We start from the raw sequence: 20219 nt of genomic DNA on the forward strand, positions 1-20219 counted from the left end.
AGCTGCCTGTCTCTGCAGAGCAAGTGCCATTTTGTCCCCGTTTAGTTGGGAAGCGTCCCCCTCCCACAGCTCCTTGCTCCCTGCCCCTCCCAGTCCTAAAAGAACACCATAGCTCACGGCAGGGACAGAAAATCTGTCTCACTAAAGTGTGCGAATTTTAATTGGGAAAGGTCACTGGGCAACTCCATTGAGATCATTTCAACTCTCCTGCTCTCTCCCCACTGCATCGCCAGCCTCGGGGTACCTGACAAAGCCCCTGATGGGGCCTCGGAGTGCGAGCACATTTCCCAGCAGTCACATTCAAAACACAGTCAACCAGAGAGCATGACGTTTCAATCGCTGGAGTGGGGTTTTCCAGTGACATTTCCACTCCACTTTCCATCGGCGTGCCCTCCTTTCCACCCTGGGATCAGGTCTTCCCGTGATGAGGTCCTGAAACTCAGAGCCCTCCTGCCCTTCTGAGCCAGGCACAGCTGCGGGTGTTGAAGAAATGATTGTGTACCTAGAGAGCACCTGGCTGGCCCTAGGCTGGGATCTGAGGGCCAGGCCTTCCAGGCACCTCACCCATTTTCAGGCATTTGAAAGGGCTCCTGGGCTCAGAGAGTTGGCCGGCCCCCTGGAGGCACCATGTGACTCTGAAGCCTCCTCTCTCAGACTCACAGCTTTTCAAACCTTCCTTCTTTGCTGCAGCTTTCCTGCTCTGTAGTCCCTTTTCCTTTTATCCTCCCCAACCTCCTTTGAAGGCTGGAGATGAAACTGGAGGGTGCAGGCTAAGAAGTTGTGTAATTTTGAGGGAGCCACAAAATTCTCCAAATTCGTGTTTTTAGTCGATGCCTCTCCCCACTGTGAACACTCCTGCTTAACTTCTCTTGCTGCATTCTTTATTCTGCTGCTTTCTCTGAAAACATTTGGCTGAGTCACGTGCATGGGATTCTCCAAATCCCATGGTGATTCCGACAGAGACGAAGGGATCCCATGGAGTTTGGGGGAGAGAACTGTGGAGGCGCCACCACGAGCGGCCTCCTCTGTGTGGGGGGCGGTGGCCGAGTGTGTCCCCCATGGGGTGTGACACCCTAGTGTGTAGTGTTTCTCACAGTCACTGCTGGAGTCGCACTGCCTGCAACAGCTGGGGATTGATGGGCCTCCAGGGCCTCTCCTGTCTTGGAGCATCTTGTTCCGAGTGTGCAAACGTCCTAGGCTCTCAGTTCTGGGAAAACAAACTGAGAAGCTTTCAAGAGCAATTCAGATTTATTGTGTTTCTTGAACAGTCGTTTTGTGGAGCTCCGTGCCCCTGGGGCCAGGCCTCACACCCACACCGTTCTCTACAAAGGGTCAATTTCTACAGTAAAATGAGAGGAAAAGAGACCAAGAACAGGAAGAAATGTAGCTTGTCCTTTTTTTCTTTTTCTTTTTCTTTATTGATTAAGGTATTACATATGTGTCCTTGAAAAGCAAATGCACTCCATTTTTGTTCTTGAGGTAAAATACATACAACATAAAATTGACCGTTTTGAAGTGAACAGTTCAGTGGCATTAAATACATTCACAATGTTGTGCAACCATCACCACCATCCATCTCCAGAGCTTTTCATCTTCCCAAACTGAAGCTCTGTCCCCGTTAAACTTGAACTCTCTCCTCCCCAGCCCCTGGCACCCACCTTTCTGCTCTCTGTTTCTGTGAATTTGACTCCTGTAGGTCCTCACATAAGTGGAATCCTACAGTATCTGTCCTTCTGTGTTCGGCTTATTTCGCCGAGCATAATGTCCTTGAGGCTCACCTATGGTGTAGTATGGACCAAAATGTCATTCCTTTTTATGGCAGAATAGATTTGGATTGTGTGGACACACCACTACCCTATGGAGTATTGGTTCCAATTGGATCATAGCTCACTTTGCCTGGTTTGGGATCAAAGACCCATGTTGGAGTCCCATTCCACCTGAGGGCCGTTTGCCGTGTAAACTGGGCAAGTCCCTGGATCAGGGCATAATCACTTCTAGAAACATCTCAGTTAAGAGCATCCTCAGGCCAGCATGGGCAGCAAATGCCCCCAGTCTCCTCACCTGCTCTGTTCCCTTTGGGTTCAGAGCCCCAGGTCCTCACCCACCTGCACAACATCATCATCCCCTATTGCACCACCCAGGAAAGACATCCTCAATAAATTGTTAAATGAAAACAAAAGGCTGCAGAACAGTTGGTACTTTATAATTCAATTTTTTTCACATTAAAAACATTGCAATATAATTGGTGTACAACAGCAGTCGCCAACTGGTGGTTCGCGGACCACTGGTGGTCCATGAGGTCCGAAAGGTTGGCGACCGCTGGTGTACAACATTGTGTAAGTTTAAGGTATACAACACGTTATGTAATACATTTACATATTGTAATATGATTAGCACCATAGCATTAGCTAACATCTCTATCATGTTATGTATTTATTTTCTGTGGCAGGAACAATAAAGACCTTGTCTCTTAGCATATAAATCACTTTTTGTTCAAGAAAAGAACCACATCTGTTCATGGGTGTGTACACACACATATAAAACCATATGTATGAAAGTCTAAAATTCTGCACAAGAAGCTGACTGTGACCCTCTTGGGGAGGTGAAAATTTACTTCATCAATTATATCCCTCTGCATCGTGTATTTCTAATTTTTGGGGTAATAATCATTTTGGTCATTGAAAATTAAAAACAATATATATTTTATAAGTCAATGATTCCAAAGTTTTCCAAGAGTTGGTTTTCAAAGTTTCCCAGGGAAACTTAGTTGGAACTGTTAAATTTAATAAGATTATGGGCCAAGGCCTCGGAAAAAAGTACAAGTCTATAAAAATCAAGGTTATTTTTGCTCAGATCCTCCTTACGGAACTCCTCTGTGAGTTGGGAAGCAAAGCAACTCTACTCTCACACTCAAAATATGTGCTGCCTGTCTGTGAGTATTGTAGGAGGTGCTCTCATACTTTTCATGGAAGGGGCTGGATTTCTGAAACTTGGATTTTATATTTGTGAACACGACCCTACATAAACACAGTGTCTAAAATAGGCAATGCTCATTTTGAGAGAAAACTGCATTATTTGAATCCACTGCTCATTCCTGAAATTCTTTGCAATTCAAGGTACTATTTACTCAAGTACAGGGGTGGGCAAACATAGATTTACAGTTGTGAGTACACAAAACACAGTTTAATCTTGTATTATTTATTTATTATTGCATTATTTGTTATTATTAACCTACTTGTGCTCATTCTTGTATGTTGACTGGATGAAATTTGACTTTACTTCTGATATTTTTTTTAATGTTTTCCAGCTTTCTGAAGAAATCTATTTTATTTTTTAATGACCAGTAGCCCATACACCTAAATATAAATAGAGACAAGTGACATGTCCTTGATGGATCAAGGACACTGGAGTCTTGAAGTGTTTTCTTCAGACTTGAAGATACAGGTCGAAAAGACAGAGATGGTGGCTAAAGAAAGTGGGTTTGTAGAACTTGGGACATTAATTCACCCAAAGTGAATCTTTGGGATATCAACTTTGTTTTGCTTTGGTTTGGCTTTTGATTTTTCTACTGAAGGTTCCTTGAGAAAATATATTTACTCCCAAGCCTGAGCAAAGGCTGTGTGTACCACAGTGATCCATCCGAAGCCTTTTGGCTGAGGAGAGGTCTGACTAAGCATGTGTGCTGGGCTCCAGCATTAGCGTGTGTGCAGAAGGCTGCTGGAAATGTGTGCGAACACATCTGCTCTTGGCCATGCCTTTGTTCTTGCATCCATTTTTGCTCTCCCAAGCTTCCTGGGACTATAATAACCCAGAGTGGGGCCAGAATGGGAGGGGCTCACAGGAGGACAGGAAGTGTCATATGGTGACTTAGAAAGTTCCTGGCAGGGTCGGGGAAGACCTTTTTACTTGAGGTCAATGGTGCAACTAATTTTCAGGTCCATCGCCAGGGGCTCAGAAGACAGCTATTCCTGCTCCTTCCCTGGGTTCATGTGGGCTCATAACAAATTCTAATGTGGGTTGTCCTTGGAACATGCAGGCCTGAGATCCCTAGTGAAATCGTCCATGCAGCCATCTCCTCTCCAGCTCGAGTCTGAAGATTAAAACAAGAGGCCCATTTTCAACCAATAAGAAGCCAGAAGGTTTATGTGCTTGCTCTAAGGCAGTGGTCGGCAAAGTCATTAGTCAACAGAGCCAAATATCAACAGTACAACGATTGAAATTCCTTTTGAGAGCCAAATTTTTTAAACTTAAACTTCTTCTAACGCCACTTCTTCAAAATAGACTCACCCAGGCTGTGGTATTTTGTGGAAGAGCCACACTCAAGGGGCCAAAGAGCCGCATGTGGCTCACAAGCCACAGTTTGCCAACCACTGCTCTAAGGAAATAGGTGGCATGTGCTAGCTTTGGATAGAAAAACTGTTCTCTTAGCTATTCATCACCCTGTTAATCCACAGGTCCACCCATGCATACCTATCTATGAATGATTGTAGTTCCTTAAAAAAGAAATAGCTTGCACAGAAGTTAGAAATAAAATCTGAAGTGAGATGATACTAGTTGGGGGAAATAACATCCACAGAGATCCTCACTGTATAGATGACACAGATTAGCACTGGAACTGGACACTGTTCACAGTGGGGTTTCCAAGTCTTATTAACTGCACTGGAGTTGAGCAACCTCAAAGCATGTTCTGGGAAATGAGACAGCAGAGTTGTGAGGTAGGAGTGAAATCTTCCCTGAGTCCTCTTCCCAGCACAGGAGGGATTCCTTTAAAATGCAAACCCTCCATGTACAAGTGAAAGAACGAGTCACATGCCCCCAATTTCCTACTTCCCTCTGTTATGGCAGAAGTCAGGCTGGTGGGAAGCGACAAACCAGAGGCACTGGGAGGTTCAGAAAAGGACTGTTTTATTCGCAACGATGCTTGGCTTATTGGAGTCTTTTCCAGAGGCGGAGCCAGAATGCAGTGGGGCCTGGCCTTTTATCCCCCCTAGCTCCTTTGTCTCCCAAATATGGACATGTCCCTAGTTCCTGTGTCTCACATATAGACTAAGCTTCCAGTCATTAAGGGAGCCTTCCAGTTTGGGCAGTTTGACTGATGCAGGCAAGATTACAGTAACCAAGAAGTGGTCAGGTGAGATTGCAGGAACCAGTTATGTGGTCAGGGTAGGATGATTTAGATGAGAATTTTCCTTTCTCACCTCTACCTGAGGAAGATGGCTAAGCCTCCTAGGCCTGCATACACAGGTATTTTAGAGCTCTACCCAGGTCTTCCTCAGGTCAAGGCAGCAGTCCATAAGAGGGTGACCTCTTAGAAACGGGCCCATTTCTTGAGCTCAGCAGGCCCAGGGAAGCATAATCTGAAAAGGGTTGGTGGGGGCGGGGACGAGCCAATACGCTGAGCCAAAGATCAGCAATGCACTTGGTGTCTCCCAGGCACTGTGACCTTGGGAGCTGTGGGACTCAGGAAAGTGTTTGCATTCCTCCACACGGTTCTGACTCTGGCTCCTCACTGAGGCTGAAATTGGGTGTGTGTGTGAGCATGCATGTGCACACATGTGCGTGCATTTGTGTGCATGTGTTTTCATGTGTGAGTGCTGTACCAGTTGGTACCAGTTCCATGTTTGGAAGAAAAAGATGAGAAGACCTTGAGGGGCCACTGAGGGAGCCACACCAGCCTGGACTGGTCCTCTAACACCCTCAGGGCGTATTCTGAAGGCGGACTCCAGCAGAGGGATGGGGACCACTGGGGTAACACCTGGATCCCTCAGCTTTGTGGGCCAGAGAAGAGTGAAAACTTTTCTTGGTGCTCTTCCTCTTGGACCAGTGGGGGATGTACTAGTTCCCCTTAGCTATTGTTCTAACCCTTAGGGCAGTGGTCAGCAAACTGCGGCTCATGAGCCACATGCGGCTCTTTGGCCCCTTGAGTGTGGCTCTTCCACAAAATACCACAGCCTGGGCGAGTCTATTTTGAGGAAGTGGCGTTAGAAGAAGTTTAAGTTTAAAAAATTTGGCTCTCAAAAGAAATTTCAATCGTTGTACTGTTGATATTTGGCTCTGTTGACTAATGAGTTTGCCAATCACTGCCTTAGGGAGAATTTCAACTTCCTGTGGTGGAGATGTGGAGAGTGGAGGGCGGAGGTGGGAAGGCAGGGGGATCCCGGAGAGGAAGCTGATGTGTCCCCAAGGCTGGGATTGGAGCTCTGGAGAGAAAACTTGAGGGGGGAGGGGCAGCCCTGGAGGAGTAATGGAATTTTACATTTTGAGTAGAATCACCAGAAACCTGTTTATTGGCTGTAAATAATTTACAATGCTGAGTCAATTGCTGAATTGGCCAGCAAAGTCATCCATTTGAAATCAGAGAGGAAAATAAGGAGTTCATATACACTGGACAGAACAAGTCACTGAAGGGATTCTTGCCAAATGGACCGAATTCCCGGTGATGTGATCACATGCTTAGTGATAATGGGGATGCCGTGGCTGAGAGCATCTATTTGCTTCTTTGGAGCATTTGGGGCTTCCCGGTAAAACCTGTCTCAGAGAAGACCAGCTAGTTTTATATACATGTACTGTCATCCTATTGGCCTCTATTTTTCCTGGTGAAATCGCAGACCACGTAATTACTGATAGTTCAGTGTCAAGTCGGGAAGGAGTATTGATCTGAAGAAAGCACTTTACTCCATTTCAACTAGCTTTGGAAGTGGAAATTGACAAGAAGCCTCACCATTCCTTGCAAGAAATAAATGGGAATCGATAAAAGAAGACTCATTGGGGCCAAAACAAAGAAACTGGTTGGGAAAGAAAGACTTAAAAAGTCAGTGAAAAATGGTGGAGCAGACACTTGAGCAGGACAGTGAGGGTGGTGTGAGACCCTTTTGGGAGCCCACTGTAACCCTCGCTCATAAGGAGGTGGCAAAGTACCCGTCGTAAGTGGGTATAAGTGGGTACTGCTGTCACGCACACCTGAAGACGTCTCAGTGGATTTCCCTAATGCACGGTGGGGCTCACCTATGTGAACAAGCTCCTCTCAAAGGAAGATGCCTAGAATCTGTGACAAAATTCAGTGCTCACGGAGAAGGACGGTGGCTTTCCTTGGGTCTGTGAAGGACTTCTTCTGCAGGTCCCACATGTTGCTAAGTTAGATGATTTGGGAACAATTAGGTGTGTGTGTGGGGGGGAGTGCTATCTTCACACAATCCTGCTGGGTCTCCTGATTCCCCTGAAAGCTCACACTCTGAATTGAATTATTCTAGGTCTGCACCAAGTAATGCCATTTAAAAAAATCTATAGACTTTGTTTTTTAGAGCAGTTTTAGGTCCACAGCAAAATTGAGCAGAAAGTACTCTCTGCCCTTCCACCCTCAATGCACAGTCTCCCCTATTATCAACATCCCCACCAGAGTGGTGCGTTTGTTATAACTGATGAACCAACACTGACACATTGTTATCATCAAAGTCCAGAGTTTACATTAATGCTTACTCTGTGGGTTTGGACAAATGTATGGCATGCATCCACTATTACAGCATCAACCAGAGTCAGTTTACTGCCCTATGTCCATTTGTGTAGGAAGAAGGGCAACGTGGAGGGACGCAGAGAAGAGCCATAGGATGATAAGTGGGCTAGGGGGAGGGAAGGCCTGGAAGATGCCAGGGAAGAAAAGGGTGAGTTAGAGTTCCTCATCCTTGAGAAGGGAAATCTGAGACACAATGGCCAACACCTTCCAGGAGTCTTTCAGACTGGTGGGGGATGGGATGAGCAATCAAATTTAGATTTGAAGGGCAGGGATTTTTGTCCATTTAGTTCACCTTTAAATTCCCAGTGCCTGGCACATAATAGGTGCTTAACAAATATAAGTTGAATGAATGAGCCAGACATGATCTACAGAGTAAGGAATTTAAGTTGAGTGTGGAGGATTTTCCTACCGAGGCTGCTTTCAGCCTCAGGAACTGACCACGAAATCCTACCTCTGGAGGAAATCACATCTGGGAAGGTGGGTCCACGTCAACACATTTCCTGAGAAATGTGGGGGTGTTCAGAGTGAGTGACGGTTTCTTCGCATTATCTGACCAAGGAGAGCAGAGCGGCAGAGGTCCAGCCGGCTGTGGGAACAGAGGGAGGCACTGCTCAGTGCTGGATAAGTGCTGGAATACGCAGGGCTCGTGAGACTTTCCAACAGAGAAATGCTCAGGCTCCGTCCCAACCTTCCAGATCAGACTCTCTGGGGTGACTGTGGAATTGCTGTTTTTAAGTTTCCCATGTGATCCCTACTTGGGGCCAGGCTGCTTTGCCAGTGTTGGAAAAATACTCAAGTGGAACGTCTTTAAAAATGAGCCAATGCCCGTCTGTTCAAAGTGCCTTTGGTGTAGTTCTCTGTGGAGGCCAAGGGCTGAGGTAGGGTCTACCCTTCACTGCTGTACCCCGTGATCTGTAGACTCAACCCCAATTCCAAGGGCTCCTCTGTGCAGAAGCAAAGGCTGCATTTCAGGAGGTTAGACTACCATGCAGTAACCTGCGCTCACCTCCTGGGGCTGCTGTCACCAAGTACCACAAGCCCAGCGGCTGACAACCATACAAATTGCTCCCGGACAGAAGTCCAAGGTCACTGTCACTGAGCAGGATTCATGGTGTGGGCAGGGCTATGTGGAGGATCTCTCTGGCCTCCTCCAGCTTCGGGTGGCTGCCCAAGTCCTTGGCTGGTGGCCTCAGCACTCCCATCTATCTGTCTGGGTGTTCACATCACCGCCTCCTCTTCCGTAGTCTATTACCCATCTGCCTCCCTCTTCTACGGACACCTGTGACTACAGGTAGGGCTTCCAGATGATCCAGGAGGATCTCTCCATCTCCAGGTTCTTGATTTGATTGCACCCGCAAAGTCCTTTTTGTCACGTAAGTTTTGTTCACAGGTTGCGGAATTAGGACATGGACATATCTGGGGGAGAGGGGGGCATTTCACCAGTTGCCTACCACAAGGTCAGTCATGTAACAAGTCCACTGACTTTCTAAATTTAACTACAGCCAGCTGCATGGTTGATGAGTATTCATTTGATGAGAAGGAGAGTTGAAGAGCTGAGGGGAGGGCTGGGTTTTGCTAGGGGAGGCCCAGGCTGCTGTATCCACCAGATTTTAGGGAACTCCCAGGTCTGAGAAAGCAAAGCCCAGGGTGCAATGTGGGGAGGAGAGGCAGGCAAGCACTAGAGCCACTCTCAGGCCCCCCCCCAGAGACCTGTGTGAGGGGGAGACGCATCTCTGCACCCAGGACAGGACGGGTCGTGAGCGTTTTGGGGAACAGAGACCTTTAGCCACGTGTTAGTTATTATCATCATTGCTTCAACCTGCACACAAGGACCATTCATTCCTACAACGAGCTATCAGGGTCCCCAACAGAAAGGCTCTATTTTCACGTTGTCTATTCTGTCCTTTTCACCTGAAGCCACTCTGCTCCGAGAAACATTTTTCTCCTGCGAAGCGACTTCGCCAACGTGAACACGTGAACACGCGGAGAGTGTTTCTCGGAGCGTTCCTAAGCGGGGCAGCTGCGGATGTGAAGGCAGAGGCAGCAGGTTACAGATCACCCAGAGCCTCCAGCGAGGCCTCGCTGGTCAGGCTGCAGGAAGGCAGTCTTTTTTAAAAGCACCTCAAGATGATGAATAGAAAGTCACTGAGCTTAAATAACTGATTTGTAAGAGACATCCTTTTCCTTAAAGCAATAAATGAATCATGTTTTTGTCTCTGACACCAAATAAAGTCACTTAAGATGAAAAACTGCTTTGAGCTGCTAATGCTTGGAATGGATTGAAAAATGAGTGTCGGAGGCCCTGCCGAGGGTCTGGGAATGTGTTCTCTCTCCTGTGGGACCAGCAAGACGCCCAGACAGATCCCAGGGAGGTTATCACATCGGGGCCTCTGGAGAGCGGCACAATCCCCAGAAACGCTCTGTGTGTTGCTGGGGAAGGAATGTGCCAGAATGATGACATGTGGACGGGACTGGAAGGCAGCCTCTGCCCTTCTCCCACACAACCTTGGTCCCTCCCATAGAACAGAGGTCCCTCACCGACCTGCGGGCTTGGGGTCGCCCTGTGCTGAGTGGAGCAGACCCTCATCAGGCTGCAGCTGGCTGTGAGCTGACCTTGATGAAAACACCCACTGAGCCCTGTTTCTGTTTGTTGGTTTCGTTGTATCGAGCCTCCACACTTTATGGGGCCTGAGGGCAATCAAGCAGAGTGCTGATATGTGCAGGTGGATTCAAATCACGTCACCACACGTGCACGTGTGCCTCAGTTTCCCCGTCTGGGATCAGAGCCTGTCACAAAGCCGGGGCCCTCGGCCTGTTGCTGTCTGCACCCCGGGGCGGCATAGAGCCTGGCATGAGGTGGCACTCAAATGAAGGTAGGCTGAGCGCCGAGTGGATGCAGTTTCCCAGGCAGAGCTCTCCGAGATCGGGAAGCAGGGAAGGTGTTGGCGGGAGTGCTGTGAACCCCAGGACTTGACTCTCCCCCTAAGGAATGGCCACTAACTAATTTCATGGCTAATGGGTGGTTATCATCTCTACACCACACAGTAATGTGAGGACGGTTGTTTCACCCTAAACTAAGCAACACAGACATTGCCCCTCCCCCGCCCCCAGGCCTCTAAGATGGGAGCTGGGTGCCGGCCCTCCCTCTGGTTGCCCACTGCCCTGCTTTGGTTGGGGCCTTGCCGAGGATCCGCTGGAGGAGCCGGGGATTCTTGCCCCTCCATCCTGGCTCCGAGCTCTGGGGTTTTATCTGGAAAGCGGGTCCATGGCCGAACACCAAGAACAACATCGGGGAGGCTCTGGGTCGGACCTCGACCAGTTCAAGTAGGAGTCAGAGAGAAGCAGGGGCCAGGGGAGATCGCTGCGGAGCCATGAGGAGCCCACAGAGAGGCTCGCAAGAGTCAGGTGATGGTGTCTGCAGCGTCAGCAAGGGCGTCCCATCCACTGGGCCCTCCTAGGAGAGCAGGGGGCCACCTGAGAAATGCAGGGCTGCGCCCCTCACGCTCTGTGAGTCCGTCACAGTACTGTGTCTCCCTAAGAACGTGTATTTGGGGGAACCTGTAACGTACCAACGAGCCACCACGGGAGCCCCAGAGTGAGGACCTTGTGCCATCTGAAATGCCCATAATGCCGTGTGGAAAACCAGCACCCCCACGGGTCTAACTTCCGTTCATGCCCACACTGACCAGCTCTCCTGTCGTAGAGATGGGCCACGGGCCACATGGGGACCTGGCTGCCCATCACAACCTCACAGCTGTCTCTGCTCCACTGACCAAGAGGCCAAGGCTCCATGGGCACCCTTCCTTCAGAGCCACGCCAGCCCTGGGGCAGCAAAGGCCAAGGGGACCATGACCCCGACCCCAACCCCAACCCCAGAGGCTGCCCAGTGTACCTCGGGCCACTTGTGTCTTTTTCTTTAGGAAAACCTGTGGCAAGGAGTGACTTCTGTCAAGATTATGACCCCCCAGGTCAGATGGACTCCTTCGGTCATAAGATGAAAGGATATGAGAGAGCGTTGTTTCCCTCTCTTCCCTGGGCCAGCAGGAGAGGGTGCCTATCTCCTGCCTGCTGCCCCATCTTGGGAAGTGTATTTGTTCTTCTTCCGGCTGTGCTGGTGCTGGGGTCAGGACGACTCGGACTAGCTGACTTGGTGCGGAGGTCTGGCCTCCATGAGCAGAGAAACCTGCTCAACATTTAAGAGGCTGTTTACAGGCTTCTGGAGCACACCCCATGCCTGAGGTTGAGTGGTATCGGGGATAAAGAAATCCTGTCACCCTTTGTCTGTCCCTGCTGCTGGAACAAAGTCGCCCACACTCACTGGGGCCCTGTAGACAACAGGCACTGACTTCTCACAGTGCTGGGGGCTGGTGGCTGAGATCCAGGCAGATTCTGTGTCTGGTGAGAGCCCACCTCCTGGTTCACAGTGTTGTCTTCTCACTGTGACCCCACATGGTAAGGGACAACAGAGTTCTTTGGGGTCCTTTTATGAAGGCGCCACCCTCATGAACTCATCTCCTCTTAATACCATCACCTTGGAGGTTAGGTTTAACTCCTGGGCACAAACATTCAGATCCCCCTCTTTAAAATGCTAATCCTTGATGCTTCCATCCTTGAGCTGATTCAGGAAGGAGAGCGTCCTGAGCCAGAACCACAGCATCATCTCTGGCCTTCCTCCCGCCGCAGGTGTGCCTCCCTGTGTGGAACACATCTGAGCTGGGAGGAAGGACGTGGAGCCAAGCCATCCTGCTCTCAGGGGAAATGCAAGGACTGGGGTGGGGGGGAAGGGGGAAGTTATGGCAAAAACTGCAGCAGCAACAGCTATTTTGTAATAATTCTAGTTCTTTATAGATAATCCGCAAAAGCAGCCTTTTTGTGCTGTTACCTGTTGTTGTTGTTGCTTTTTGCTTGTGCTCCACCTGCTGCCTCTTGTGGGGTTGGGGCACCCATATGACAGGGACTGAGATGAGGTTCCTTAGAGGCAGGAAGAGAGTATTCCCAGTGGCGAGGCCCCTGGCTGGTAGGTAGGGGAGGGACTGAGACCCAGGCCCCCAGGTGAGGCAGGGCTGTCAGGTGAAGGCACCGTGTGGAGACTGAGGCAGGACAGGACAGGTGAGGTGGAGGACCTGTTAGCTGCTCCCACTAGGCCCTGCCTCATGGGCTGAGTCAGGGAACTGAGCTGTGTGAGTGGCTGAAAGAAACTTCCAGAGCGAGCTTACCTAGCAGCCCCGCTCCTTAGTGAGGCGGGGTGGGCATTCACACTAATCCTGGGTGACTGGCATGTCCTGCCCAAGGCCCTGGAGCAGGAAGCAAATCGCCCTCCTTGGCTGGGGGGTAACGGCATGGATACCTTGGCCGAGCCTGTGTCAGCACATGCATAATGAGCCCTCTGCAGAGGTGCAGGTGGAGGGCAACACTTTCCAAGGGCTTTCTCTCCTTCCTGCCCTCCCCCCACCCCTTCTCTCCTTTCTTCTCTTCCTTCCTCTCCTTCTCATTCCTGCTGCCCTTGGTTCCCTGGCCAGGTCCTGAGACTGTCACTTGGGGACAGGCTGGGGCCCTACCAGCCAAAGACCTCCTTTGTCCTGACCCTTGGGGGCCGCCACGGAGAGAAAACCTACTCAGTTCATGCAGCTCGGATCCGGATTCCCTGCATAATGCTGGGGCCACCCGCTGAGAGCCACTTAAAGCTATTTGGGTCATCAATTAGATCAAAGGAGGCATTATAGTCCATTGACTGGCAGGCTCTGAATAGATGTGAAAACAGCTTTCGCCAGAGTCCCAGAGTCCAGGGCAGAAAGCGGCTCAGCTCAGCTAATCGGTGGAATTCCTTCCCTCTGGCATCACCCCTGCGGGTTCTCCAGTCAGTGTCTGAACTCCCCCGAGGGACTAGGACCATCCAGGAGGCCCAGATGGATGCTTTAATTCCTATAAAAAGTCCTCATCGGAGTCAAGATCAGTTTCCATTTAGCTTCTACCCATTTATCTATTTTATTACTGAGGCCAAGTAGAGTAAGTCTTCCTTCTTCCACACTCCTTTGTTCAACAAACAAGTGGAAGGCTCCCGAGTACAGTCGTGATTAAAAAATAAACATGGGCTCTGGACTCGGACAGACCTCAGATAGAATTCCCAACTTTGCTGCTTTCTGGCTGAGTGACCCTGGCCAAGTGACTTCCTCTGACTGTATTTTTAAAAATATACATTTTTATTGATTTCAGAGAGGAAGGGAGAGGGAGAGAGAAACATCAATGATGAGGGAGAATCATTGATTGGCTGCCTCCTGCATGCCCCACACTGGAGATCGAGCCTGCAACCCAGACATGTGCCCCGACTAGGAATCAAACCGTGACCTTTTGGTTCATAGGTTGGGCTTCTCACTGTATTTTTAAATGGGGGTTAAAAGCATACCTGCTTCGGAAGTTCTGAGCCCTGGAGATGTCTGTGAGGCATAAGTGAGGAGCAGTTGCTGGCTGTTTGGGCACTTCGGCTGGGCCTACAGGTGCTGGATCCTCAGGAGAGCAGAGTGGTCCAGGGGAGCAGAGCTGTTTCCAGGTGGGAGAGTGAACTGCTGGGACCTTGACAGCATCCTTGGGTTTCTGTAAGCTGCTTAGTTGTTTTATTAATTGAAAAATTCTCTTCTGCCCCATGATCTCAGACTTCTGGTCAATAGGACATGGTGGATGGAGCTGAGATGAGAGCCCTTTCCTTAACATAGTGGCCCTGCTCCAAATACATTAAAAAAACTCAATAAAATGACAATACCTTGGACATTCAGGTCCAGGCTGAAAATTCCTCAGTGTCAGAATGAAGGGCACTCAAAGCCGTAGCTGAGAACCAGGATAGAAACTCTGAGGCTCTCAGAATGCCACCTCCACCTGCAAGAAGGAATGAGTTGAGACCATAGCCCTATACTCAGCTCAGAGCTGTGCTTTGACATTTTCCAGGGAGCCAGGCAGAGCTGCCTCATCTGCGAGCAGGGGTAAGAAAATTCTGCCCATCTGACGTAGGGACATGGCTCAGAAGCATACTCCTCACTCTAGGTCATGGGTGGAAAAGAGTCAGCAAAGTTCTGGGCCACTTGCAGGGGTAGGGCCTAAATCTCATTACCCATGAGGTACAGAAACCCTGAACTGTAAAGTTAACATGTCAACCGGGTCCAGAAATGGCAACACTCAACCAGCAGAGAGCGCTGAGGGATGGCCACATCCCAGGACAGGGGCAGGACCACCTGTGGAAACAGCTGATCCTGGAGCTGATTTCACGGCCCAATGGTATGCACCATGCGAAGGAACAAACTGCCACATGAGCACGAGCAGGTGCAGCAACTGCAATAGGAAACCTCCCAGGAAGCACCGGTGATGAAGCCATCTGGAAGGGACATCAACACCAACATGCTCATAGTCTTAAAAGAGAGGAGAGGCACTGAGACAAGTACAGGAAGATTTAGAAAAAAAATGAGCAGAAATTCTAAGAATAGGAAGTATGGTTATTATAATGAAAACCGAGTAGATGGGCAGCACAGTAAGCCAGACACCACGGAAGAGATTACCAATGAATGGGAAGATAGGTCTGAAGAAGTCACCTACAGAACAGAGAGCAAAACAGAAAGAAAATGCAAAAGATCCTAAGCAACATGGAAGAGAGAATGAAAACCTTCAGGACAGGCCTATAGGATGCATGAACTGGCTCAGAAATGATTGAACTCACCAAGGTTCCTTCAGAAGGAAGCAGAGCAGAGCAGAGCATGGGGTGAACTATTTAAAGAAATAAAGGCTGAGAGACTTTAGAATTTAAAAAATACAATCTTTAAGTGGAAGAAGCACACAATGTCCTGAATAGGAAAAGTAAAAAACTCACTGTTTCATTATGATAACATTTGTGAGGTCAGGTCCTCTTTGGAAGAATTACTAAAGGGTGTATCCATTGGGAAGAGACTGGAACTCTTGCATATCCTTGCACCCCAAAATTCCCCCACAAGTTTCAGAAGCTCGGGTAATGCTGATTTTATTGAATTGTGGGGAAGGATGTCATAGCACAAAGCACATGAATTCCTAAAATCCCCTTAAAAGCAGTTCTGTTGTTTCTCCAAGATTCCTTTCCCTCTAGCAGCTGTTTTATCCCCAGTCCTCTCCCAGACCCTCCAAATCTCCTCTTGAGTTTAACCAACTACTCCTTCCCCAACCCACCCTCAGAGTTCTGTCGGCCTGCAGCCCAGCTGTCTGCCCAGCAGACAAGACCATCAACTGCTCACCACATATGTGCTCCTGGGGCCTTGAGTCTTAGATTGTAATTAATTATTTACATCTTTCCAGTCCCTCCACATCCTACCCCCCTAACAAAGTGGGATTCTGAAGTGCATCCCCATGCCCAGCATAGCATCTGGCACACATGTAGGATGGGTGATGGGTAGAGTTCAATTCTAAAACACCTGGTCCTCTTTTTGGTTGCCACACCCTGCACTGCAGCTTCCAAAGTCTATGATGTGTGGTATCTCTTTGCCACATAAGGCATCTGGCTGAACCAAGGTCCAATTCTGAGCTGCTGAGAGTTCTTCACTCCTCTTGACTTGCACTTGGGGGCTGTATATCACCTCCTCTTTGCTTTCCTTCAAAAAAGGGTGCAGGACAAGAAGGACCAACTTCAGTGGGTCTGCAAGCTACTAATCTTGGCGCAAGTGCATGCACTTCTTGTGGGCTTTGCCCTGTGCTTTTCTTGGCTTTATCCCAAGCCTCCGGGGCAATTATTTTTGGCTCATTCAGTGCATGGCTTTAAATCAATTTCTTCTGTTCTGAATGCTTAATATAGGGCTTGTCTGCATGTTGTACTCACAATATTATTGGAAAGTGTCTCTGGTTCATAAATCTTGGTCCCTAACCCAGTTCCCCACTCATGGGTGCTGGACATGGTCTGTTTGCCAAGCTCCACGGAGAATTCCAGGTACTTATCTGATGCAGGGGCCCTTTCTCAGACCCCATTTTTACAGTGAGGGCACGCTCTAAAAAACACTGTACTGGAATTTTCACAGTCTTTAATGTCTCAGGGCCAGATTAGCATGAGGCCCTTGAGTCCCTAAAGATTTGTGGTCAATGATGGGGGTAAAGGAACCAACTCCATGTTTTGAAGAAAACCCTTGGGCAGAGCTACCCACACTCCAGATGAACATCCAGGTCAGTGCCCCCTGCTGCAGGCGAGGGTGGGTTCTTATGCCCAGGCCCTGCTCTGGGGCTGAGTGTGGCGGGCCCAGGCTGTCGCATGTTTTCTAACTCCCTCTTCCTCTGTTTGAGTTTTCCACTGCTGCGGTAGCAAATTACCACAAACTGAATGGCTTGAAACAACACAGATAATGGTCTTTCAGTCCTGGGGAAGTCTCAAAGGGTCCGATGGGCTAAAGTCAAGGTGTTGGGGGGTGGCGTGCCTTCTGGAGGCTCTTGGGGAGAATCCGTTCCCCAGCTTTTCCCAGCATCTAGGGGCCACCCATGTCTCTTGGCTCATGGCTCTCTCCTCCTTCACAGCCAGAAGCACAGAATCTCAAATCCCTCTCTCACCTCAGTTCTGTCCTCACATCTCCTTCTCTGACTCTCCTGCCCCTCTCTCTTTCCCTTAGAAGTAAAAAGTCACCTTGTGACTGCATTGGATCCACCCAAATATCCCAAGGTAATGTCCCCATTTTGAGGTCCTTAACTCAATTACACCACAAAGTACCTTATGCCATACTAGTGGCCCAGTGCACAGATTCGTGCACATTGAAAGGAAATTAATTAGAAGGTGGCTCGTGGGGCAGGACTGGGTGAGACGGGGCCAGACACATCCTGGAGCCAACCTCCCGCATCTCCTCCCAGCCTGCTGCACCTGGGGTAGCACCATGGCTCAAAAGGCATCTGCAGAGTGAGCGGGGTCCCTCCAGCAGGTGGGGTCCCTCGGCCTGGCCTGCAGGGATCAGGCTGAAACTGGCTCTCCGACATCCCCTGAGGGGTCCCGGAGTGTAAGAGGGCACTCTGCAAAGTTGCTGTAGTACAGGGTGTGGAACACAAATGCAAGTGTGCAGTAAACCAGATTCAGGGCCGACAATGCCCCAGCAACAACATAACCCATGGCTGAAGGTGGAATTGCGTGGCCCCACAAGGAATCGGGCTCCCTCTTCTCTGGTTTTGGGATGTGTCACTGGAGAACTGCCGCTGCCAAGCTCGGCAGCTCCTGCGTTGAGCATCTGCCCCCTGATCGTCAGTGCGTGTCATAGCGACCGGTCGGATGGGTGGAGGGACACTTAGCATATTAGCCTTTTATATATATTGATGAGGTAACACATCCGCAGTTTCTGGGAATGAGGAGGGTGGCATCTTTGTGGGGCCATTGTCCTGTCTACCACCCTCCCTGAGCACCCTGAGACCCTGATAGCAAGGCCTGTATTGACCCTTTTAGTTTCTGCCCTTCCCACCCCCAAATCCAACACAGGCACTGAACCCAATGACAAGATGGCAAGTCAAGTGGGAATTCACTAAGTCTCATAAAAAGCTTCTCACCCTAGCCGGTTTGGCTCAGTGGATAGAGTGTTGGCCCTTGGTCTGAAGGGTCCTGGTTTCAATTCCAGTCAATGGTACATACCTCGGTTTCAGGCTTGATCCCAGGCCCTGGTCTGGGCTAGTGTGGGAGGCAACCAATCAATTTGTCTCTCTCGCATTGATGTTTCTCTCTGTGTCCCTTCCCCTCTCTCTAAAAATCAATGGGAAAATATCCTCAGGCGATTAACCTACCAACAGAGAGATGTGTCTGCTTTCAGAAAGGCCATGTGCCCCTTCACCTTCTTTGGTTTTTACCTCGACTTCTCTATTATCAACTTCCACCTCCCAACTCACGTTCACCTTTTCTTTGATTGCAGGAGAAACTTCCCAGAACTTTCCAGAGGAAGGGAAAGGAAGGACCTCGGGGGGCGAAGTTTCTTCTGGCTGATTCCCCAAATGCAGCTGTGGGTAAAGAGTCAGGAGGTGGTGTTGTGGCAGGTGGAGCTTTTGGAAAGGTTTCTGGGAAGCGCAGGAATGTGGTAGGAGGTCACATTTCCATACCTATGGTTTTCCCTTTTAGACTGGGCTCTTTAATAGTTCTTTGCTCTTCCCTTAAAGAATAACAGCCCTTATGTAATGTAATTCTGTGGCTGGGAAGACAAGATAAGCTCCGTGGTTGCTTAGGAAATGTGAATTTTAAGGTTGGGAGGCAGAAAAAGAGCACGTCGCTTGGGGAGCTGGAGACACTCACCAGGGATGTGTGGATACCGTTCCGTCTTAAAGGTGGAGGTTTCAAAGCCTAGGAATTTTCTTTGAAAACAAAACACAAAGCCATTCAGAGTCTCTTTTTACCATAAAATTTTCCCCTAAATAATTTCATTTAATCAGTTTAAATCCAGCAAACAGAAAATATGGGGGTGGGGTGGGAACTGCATCACACAGCATGGCTCACACCCGGGGCATCTGGAGCCCCGCTGGTCTAGAGGAAGTACACAAAGCTCCTGGGCTTGAACTGTTTTAAAATAAAGTCATTTATTTTAAAAATGGAGAAAATTGCTCACTAATTATCATATAAGCATGATGAATTAAGTCCAAATTGGACCCCAGCCCACCACTGCAACCTTAACCCAGTTTCTCACCAGCTGACTCTTGTCCACCTGGTCCGCCCTCTGCTCACAAATGCATCTGCCACTCTACAGCAGCACTTGCAAAAGTGACCTTCTTTTACTTCTCCGGTCCATTTCCCAAGGCTCATCTAAAGTTCACAGAGTAGCATTCCCCAACTACCCCAGACACGGCACAGACCCCAAGAGGAACTCTGTCCCCTGACCCTGGAGCACTCATCAGCCTTTGTTAGGTCTGTTGTGTGTCATGGTTACTTTCCTCAGGCAAATATATCCTGTGGAATAGGCCCCACTTCTCTGTAACTCTGGGTTAGAGGAAATGTAACTCTCGTAATGCTGTAACCCCTGGGAGTGAAGGTCAGAAGTACACCTAGTTCCCTAGCTCAGGGCCCCCGACCTCTGCACTCTTGGTGTCTGGGGTGGATGACTCTTAGTTGTCAGGCACTGAGACAACAGACTCAATGGCCTGCCTTGCTGGAAACCCAACCCTAGCCAGTAATTTCCACATTTGCTTTCTTTAAAACATGCTCTCCTCTTAATTTCTGCTGCATAATCATCTTGAATAAACTGTCAGATTCCACAGCATTTCACCCTGTGCTGATAGAAACCCCAAACCCACCTGGAGAGCACACGAAGTTTCGGCAGAAAGGCAGCAGGACATCTTAAGGTACAAATGCAGACTAAAACCCAGAGCTCTGAACTGTGGGCCTGGCTGACAGTGACCTTGAGATAACAACCTTGTTAGAAAACGTGAGTAGAAGTCCTCTATGACTGTGGCAGCTGGTGACTACTGGGTGACGTTACAGAACTGAGCCGGTTGTTCGAGGAGAGCTATGGATAGTCATTTGGAGAGAAGCTGAGCTGTGGCCCTGCCTTGGCAGCCACAGGGGATGCGCAGGTTTCGATACTCACTAGAGAGACCAGAGAAATGTGGGACAGCTTCCCTCATTAGGCTGTGGTTAAATCAGGACTGTGGAGCCTGATGGAGCAATAGAACAAAATGTGAGACAGCTGGCCAGAACGACTTAAGATGTTGACCTTCTCAGATGTGGGGAAGATGTGGCTGAGACATCCAGTGTAGGAGTATGGGT

The sequence above is a fragment of the Plecotus auritus genome (genome assembly GCF_963455305.1).
Source record: "Plecotus auritus genome assembly, chromosome: 8".
In the NCBI taxonomy this organism is placed as follows: domain Eukaryota; kingdom Metazoa; phylum Chordata; class Mammalia; order Chiroptera; family Vespertilionidae; genus Plecotus; species Plecotus auritus.